General features: G+C 51.3%; 1 protein-coding gene across 1 annotated transcript in view; it reads left to right on the forward strand.

Moving 5' to 3' along the window:
• Positions 1-1,498, forward strand: part of LOC119287166 (cyclic phosphodiesterase-like) — a 10,041-nt gene extending 8,543 nt beyond the window's left edge. Inside the window, exons 5-6 of the transcript XR_005140759.1 lie at positions 422-678; positions 945-1,498. The gene's annotated coding sequence lies outside the window, so the exon portion shown is untranslated. The remainder of the gene's footprint in view (positions 1-421; positions 679-944) is intronic.
• Positions 1,499-6,896: the final 5,398 nt, after the last annotated feature.

Raw genomic sequence — 6,896 nt, forward strand, 5'->3', positions numbered from 1 at the left:
TCTACGACCATAGTTATGCCATTTTTTGTACTTGCTCCCTCTGTAAACGTTTTAGGTCACTACTTTAGTGGCCTAAAACGTCTTATATTTGTTTAGAGGGAGTATGTCAGTTGAGAGGGTGGCTATAAGGTTTGAAAATTAGGTTCCTATATACTATATACTCTAGATCATTGCTATATGCGTGTAATGTTTCATGGAGATTGGGGCATTCAATGTGGGCATCATTACATGCATGCCATGGATGAATCACTTGGGATAGATCTCTTGTGCAACTTGGTGCCCTACTTGATTGCTAGTTCCAGATTGAACTGCCACAAATTTGCTTTCCATTTGGTCCTGTGCCTTTCCTAGTGATACAGATCCAGAGATGGTCTGTTTTGGCACCTTTGTGCGGTCCTGAAATTTAAAGTGTGTTTTGTAGGTCGAGCAGGCGTGCCCTGGAAAGCTCCTCCTCCTAGCTTAGGCTTTACTTCCAGTTTGGCACGTAAAGGATGCTGGTATTTTCTGTTAGTTCGTCATCTCAATGATATAGGTATCCTGCTGTCGCCGTCGTTTGACAAAAAGAGAAGATAATATGGATGCCCTATATCAGAATGATCATCAGTTTCTCCCGATCGACGGAGGCCTCAAAACTGAAGATGATCCTTCCAGCGCACTCTGTTTTCAGATGTATACTATGTATGTTTTCGTTGGACACTCTGTCTTTCCTCTCTCTCTTTTTTGTGTATCTTTGGCTACATTTCATAGAAAATTATACCCCTACCTTTTTTTTACTGTGAGACGATCAAACAAACCGAAGTCTTGATATATTCAAATGGACATGCCATTGCAACTCAATGTTTATGTTTTGACATTACTGCGGATCAAAGAGGCCCTTGCTTGATCTGTGAAGTTGAAAGGAACCTGTGTGATGTGTGACTGATCATTTTCCTTGTGGATGGCAGCCACAGAAGGGGGTATCGGAGGGGTGCTGGTGCATTATTGGTTGTTCTCCCCTATCCACGCACGTACATGGAAATGGAATAAAGGCGGCGTCAGGGATTCATCTAGTAAGTCCCCGTCCCCTGATTCTTGATGCGGATATGACGACGTTGAGCCGCTGCCACTCGCCGGATGGTCGGCGGAGGGGGCGTGCTGACGGCGACGCCCGGACTTTGACAGCTTTGTCTTCTCCCCTAATTTTCTTTTTATGATCAGTAGAGTAAGTATTTTTTTATGATCTTTTTTTTAGAAGAAGTAATTTTTCTTTGAGAACAGAAGTATTTTTTGTGATCAGTAGAGAGTAACAAAGAACAGTCCAGGAGTGGGTGGGCTGTTGGCGGCCCCCTGTGTGGGCCGTGGCAATGCTAGTAGTGAGTGTCTGGGCTTAGCCCAGCGTAAGCCGCACCGTGGGCCTTGCAGAAAATATTACGCGGGCCATCTTGTTATTTTCGTACTACGTCTCCTAGAAAATGTGGTCCTGTAACGCTGGGACTTAATAGTTCTGTCTGTACCCTAAAATAAAGATTATGCTAAAAAAATGGGAAATGATTGGTTTCTGCCGACAGATCTCATGCGAGGCGTCCGTCACCTCTTTCTTGCGACACGTGTCTTGCATGGGTCCATCTAGTACTATTTCTAGCGGTTTCGTGCGACCATGTGCGCGTGGCGGAAAAAGTTTTTTGCAACATCATCTGTATTGCGAAATTTCTTCCGCAACAACTCATGTTGCAAAAATGTGAAAAAAAAATCTGCAACATTACTGGCGGACGTTGCCCGTGTCCGACCGTGCCACCGCACGCTGACAAGTTTCTGCAACAACGACGGAGTTACAAAACCGCAACAACAATGAGGGCGGTGCTGCTGCAACATCATCTTTTATTGCAAAAAAATTCCGCAACAACATCCATGTTGCGGAAGTCCTTTTCACAACATTATCTATGTTACAAAAAAAGTGAAGACAAAAAGAATCTGTAACATAATCTCTGTTCAAATGTTTCTGCAACATAAGCTTTGTTGCAAGAGGTTTTGAAACACTTCATTTGTTGCAATGAATTGTGCCAGATCTACGGCTGCAGAGGCGTCCGCCGGCCGACGCGTAGCACGGCCCTAAAAAAATTGTGAAAAGGATCAGGATCTATTGTAAAAGTTCATGAAGTGCAAAACACCTACTCCTACTTACATTGTGGTCCTTGGATCACCGAGCTACAACTATTGCCGAAAGAACGAGCCGTCGATGCACCGTTGTTGTCGCTCCCCTACTGGAACCGACCTTACCATGTTGATGACAGCCATGAAGTCTTCGTGCATGTGCAAGGACCAATGCCCTAGAGCAACAGTCCTTGTCGTTAAACCCCTAAATCGATCCAAAGCATCTGATATCAAATCTTGCCATCGATCCAAAGCATCTGATATCAAATCTTGCCATCGCACATGCATGACAAAAAGTCTAACCTCGCCGCCCCAAGGGGACGGTAAGAATCAATATCGGGGCTTCGTCAATTCCGTCCAGACGGACAAATTGGAGGAGGTTTGGAGCTTGCTAGACCAACTCGTAGAAGAAGTGAAGCCATCCGCCAAAGCACCGCACCTACGAGGATTAAAAAAACCTAGCATAAATAGCCGGAGTCGGGGCTGCGAAATTCCCCTCCCTACCACTTGCCGCCGGAGCGGTAGGCATAGGGGAGGCGAATTAACAGGCGCATCGACCAAGCCCAGACGGGATGAGTTTTCCCTAGCCGCCCAAGGGGTGGGGTGGGTGATTATGTTATGACATTTAAACACGATGATGCCCAAGTTTTTTACTCTCATACTAAGCATCAAAATGTCGTTCAATTTCTCTCACATCTCCCCGCAAAAAGGAAGAGAAAGAACCCGCACATCTAGCGCCTCTTGGGTGTCTAGAGATGCAGACGCTCTTAAGTCTGTATATCATTGTCCACCGGTGGTAGTCGTGACAAAAAAAAGGCGCATCTTGCTCGACTAAAATGAGGGGTGGTGCGTCAGTCGACAGAGATTTTGTTATGTTCAGGTTGATGATGATACTACTAGCTGCCTTATCTAATCGATTTCACCACCCCAGCGCGTGAACGTCGACGAGGCCACATCCGACAGTTTCAGGGCGTGGACTTGGACCTAGGAAAATCTCGAATGCTTCAGATTTAGCAAGACAGAAGAATACTTTGGCTTTCGATAAATGAGTTTGCATAATACTAGTACTCCCTCAGTTTCAAATTACTCGTCGTGGTTTTAGTTCAAATTTGAACTAAAACCACGACGAATAATTTGGAACGGAGGGAGTACAACGACACATCAGACGCTACTACTATCACAGAAGCAACGTGTGCAGTGCGGATCTCAAAGTACCGTCCCTGCCTGCACTCAACGTGTGGACCTGCAGACGGAACGAAGCTTCTTCATCCGAGGCCGCCGACGAACACCGACACTTGTTTATCTAATCCGATCCATAATGTGCCCCACGGGTAGCCGGGTAGGGCACAGGACAAGGCGCACGCATGATTAACTCCGCTCCCGTACATTGACGCGTAATCCAAGCCCATGATCAGCACCGCGTGCCCAAATCAGTGCGGACCTCTGACCGGAACATGTCGACCAGCTTAATTAGATTGTTAATGGGAAGCTCACAAGTGAGCCACTATTGGCCGGGCCTGGATAGGCAACGGCAGGAGCTGTCTGCTGACAGAGCGTCACACTGTCACTCACCTTCCTTGCAATTTCCTTTGGAGAGGGCGCCAAAAGCTTAGCTTGCACCAGGAAGCTCACACTAGGTTTTAGTAGTTATTTAACCCTTTGCCCGCAGCCAAAAGACTAATCTTAGGCTCTTAGCCAGTGTAGTCCCAGCTGTGGTTGGTCTGTGATCTTATTATTGGACTGTATATAAGGTAATCGAGGTGGTTATGAATTGGATTGCTGGTAGTTTGTACTCTCTCTATAAAGAAATACACTTCTTCTTCGGTACAACCCCCTAGACACATCAACGATTCAGATCGTCTTATACCTCTTCATGTAAAAACTTAAAAAAGGGTAGGATGGTCATTCCCCATCACCCTCCCCCCAGCCCCGCTCCCGCGATATACCCCCGCGCGAGGCGACGGCTTTTTTTTTACACTCGCGCAAAGACGGTGTATTTTTGTACAGTGGGGCGACGGCTTTTTTTTACACTCGCGCAAGGACGGCGTATTTTTGTACAGTGGAGCGACGTACGTACGCGCCCGTCGGTGGTCAAACAACGTCGGTGGTCAATCCGCGACGCGTCGCCCGCGGAAAACGCGTCGTGGCGCGTGGATAGCGGCCCCGCCGTCCCGTCCCGTCCGTCCCCTCGACTGCCGCAACGCCGCCCTCGACTGCCGTCCCGCCGCCTGCTGCCCCGTCGTATCCCGTGCGCATCAATGTCGTCGACCCACTCGCCCGTCGCCATTACTGCCCGTCCGCCCGCCGCCCCCGCCGTCTGCCCTATAAAAACCACCCCCGTCCGCCCGTCGCCGCTCACACCATTCCTTCCCCCGACCCGTCGTCACATCCACCTCTGAAAAGCTCGCCGGCGAGATGTCATTCCACCGCGGCAGCAGCTCCGGCACCGGCGGCGGCGACGGACCGAGCGCGTGGCCGTCGAGCCTGAGCATGCCGGAGACAGAGGAGCTGTACCGGTTTGGGCTCCTCGTGCCGTCGGGTTGCCGTCTGCCGCACGACTGGAAGCTCGACAAGGACGGCTACCCGAGGCGCGGGCCCGGCGCCACCGCGGAGGAGAAGCGGACCGGCGGCCGCAACAACATCGCCGGCCGTCACCCGTTCTGGGACGGCAAAGACTACGCCGCCGTCATTCGCGCGTGCCGGCTCGCGGAGTCCGGCGGCACGGCAGACCTCGTCCCGCGCCCCCGTCCAGAAGCACGCGGCCGTCGGGCCCCTCCACCACCTGCGCCGGCGACCGCCGATCCTCCCGCCCCGCGGGAGGTGGAACTGCCGCCGGAGCAGTTGGTTCTTCGGGAGGACGGCGATCCCGACGATACACCGGGTTACCTCGTCGCCCTGCGGGCGTCGGTGGCTGCAGCGGCGGCTGCAGAGGCGGTGGCAGCTGCGAGGGAGGCCGCCAAGCAGGCGGCAGCGATCCAGGCGGCGGCGGCGATTCCGTCGGTGGCCCCGCAGGCGGAGGCAGAGGCGGCAGAGTCGTCAGACGAAGACGACATCGACTGGGAGCGTGTGACGCCCCCGATTCAATCGTACACTAATCATGCACGCAAATGTGTACGATCAAGATCAGGGACTCACGGGAAGATATCACAACACAACTCTACAAATAAAAATAAGTCATACAAGCATCATAATACAAGCCAGGGGCCTCGAGGGCTCGAATACAAGTGCTCGATCATAGACGAGTCAGCGGAAGCAACAATATCTGAGTACAGACATAAGTTAAACAAGTGTGCCTTAAGAAGGCTAGCACAAACTGGGATACAGATCGAAAGAGGCGCAGGCCTCCTGCCTGGGATCCTCCTAACTACTCCAGGTCGTCGTCAGCGGGCAGCACGTAGTAGTAGGCACCTCCGGTGTAGTAGGGGTCGTCGTCGACGGTGGCGTCTGGCTCCTGGACTCCAACATCTGGTTGCGACAACCAGAACGAAAGGAAAGGGGAAAAAGGGGAAGAAAGCAACCGTGAGTACTCATCCAAAGTACTCGCAAGCAAGGAACTACACTACATATGCATGGGTATATGTGTAAGGAGGCCATATCGGTGGACTGAACTGCAGAATGCCAGAATAAGAGGGGGATAGCTAATCCTGTCGAAGACTACGCTTCTGGCAGCCTCCGTCTTGCAGCATGTAGAAGAGAGCAGACTGAAGTCCTCCAAGTAGCATCTCCAAGTAGCATCGCATAGCATAATCCTACCCGGCGATCCTCTCCTCGTTGCCCTGTAGAAAAGCGATCACCAGGTTGTCTGTGGAACTTGAAAGGGTGTGTTTTATTAAGTATCCGGTTCTAGTTGTCATAAGGTCAAGGTACAACTTCAAGTCGTCCTGTTACCGAAGATCACGGCTATTCGAATAGATTAACTTCCCTGCAGGGGTGCACCACATAACCCAACACGCTCGATCCCATTTGGCCGGACACACTTTCCTGGGTCATGCCCGGCCGCGGAAGATCAACACGTCGCAGCCCCACCTAGGCACAACAGAGAGGCCAGCACGCCGGTCTAAACCTAAGCGCACAGGGGTCTGGGCCCATCGCCCATAGCACACCTGCACGTTGCGAGGGCAGCCGAAAGCAGACCTAGCCTAGTGGCGTTCCAGTCCAATTCGGCGCGCGCCGCTCCGTCGCTGACGTCTGAAGTGCTTCGACTGATACCACGACGTCGGGATACCCATAACTACTCCCACGTAGATGGTTAGTGCGTATAGGCTCGTAGCCGACTCAGATCAAATACCAAGATCTCGTTAAGCGTGTTAAGTATCCGCGAACGCCGAACAGGGCCAGGCCCACCTATCTCCTAGGTGGTCTCAACCTGCCCTGTCGCTCCGCCACAAAGTAACAGTCGAGGGCCGTCGGGAACCCAGGCCCACCTCTACCGGGATGGAGCCACCTGTCCTTTCAGCCCCCTCGTCAGAATCACTTGCGGGTACTCAATGAGCTGACCCGACTTTAGTCACCATCTGTATAGTATGTATGTATGTATAGTATATACCCGTGATCACCTCCCAATGTGATCACGGACCGATAGTATAGCAAGGCAGACTGACAAGAATGTAGGGCCAATGATGATAAACTAGCATTCTATACTAAGCATTTAGGATTGCGGGTAAGGTATCAATGACTGTAGCAGCAATGACAGGCTATGCATCAGAATAGGATTAACGGAAAGCAGTAACATGCTACACTACTCTAATGCAAGCAGTATAGAGGAG

This window comes from Triticum dicoccoides, chromosome 1A, assembly GCF_002162155.2.
Source record: "Triticum dicoccoides isolate Atlit2015 ecotype Zavitan chromosome 1A, WEW_v2.0, whole genome shotgun sequence".
Lineage (NCBI taxonomy): Eukaryota > Viridiplantae > Streptophyta > Magnoliopsida > Poales > Poaceae > Triticum > Triticum dicoccoides.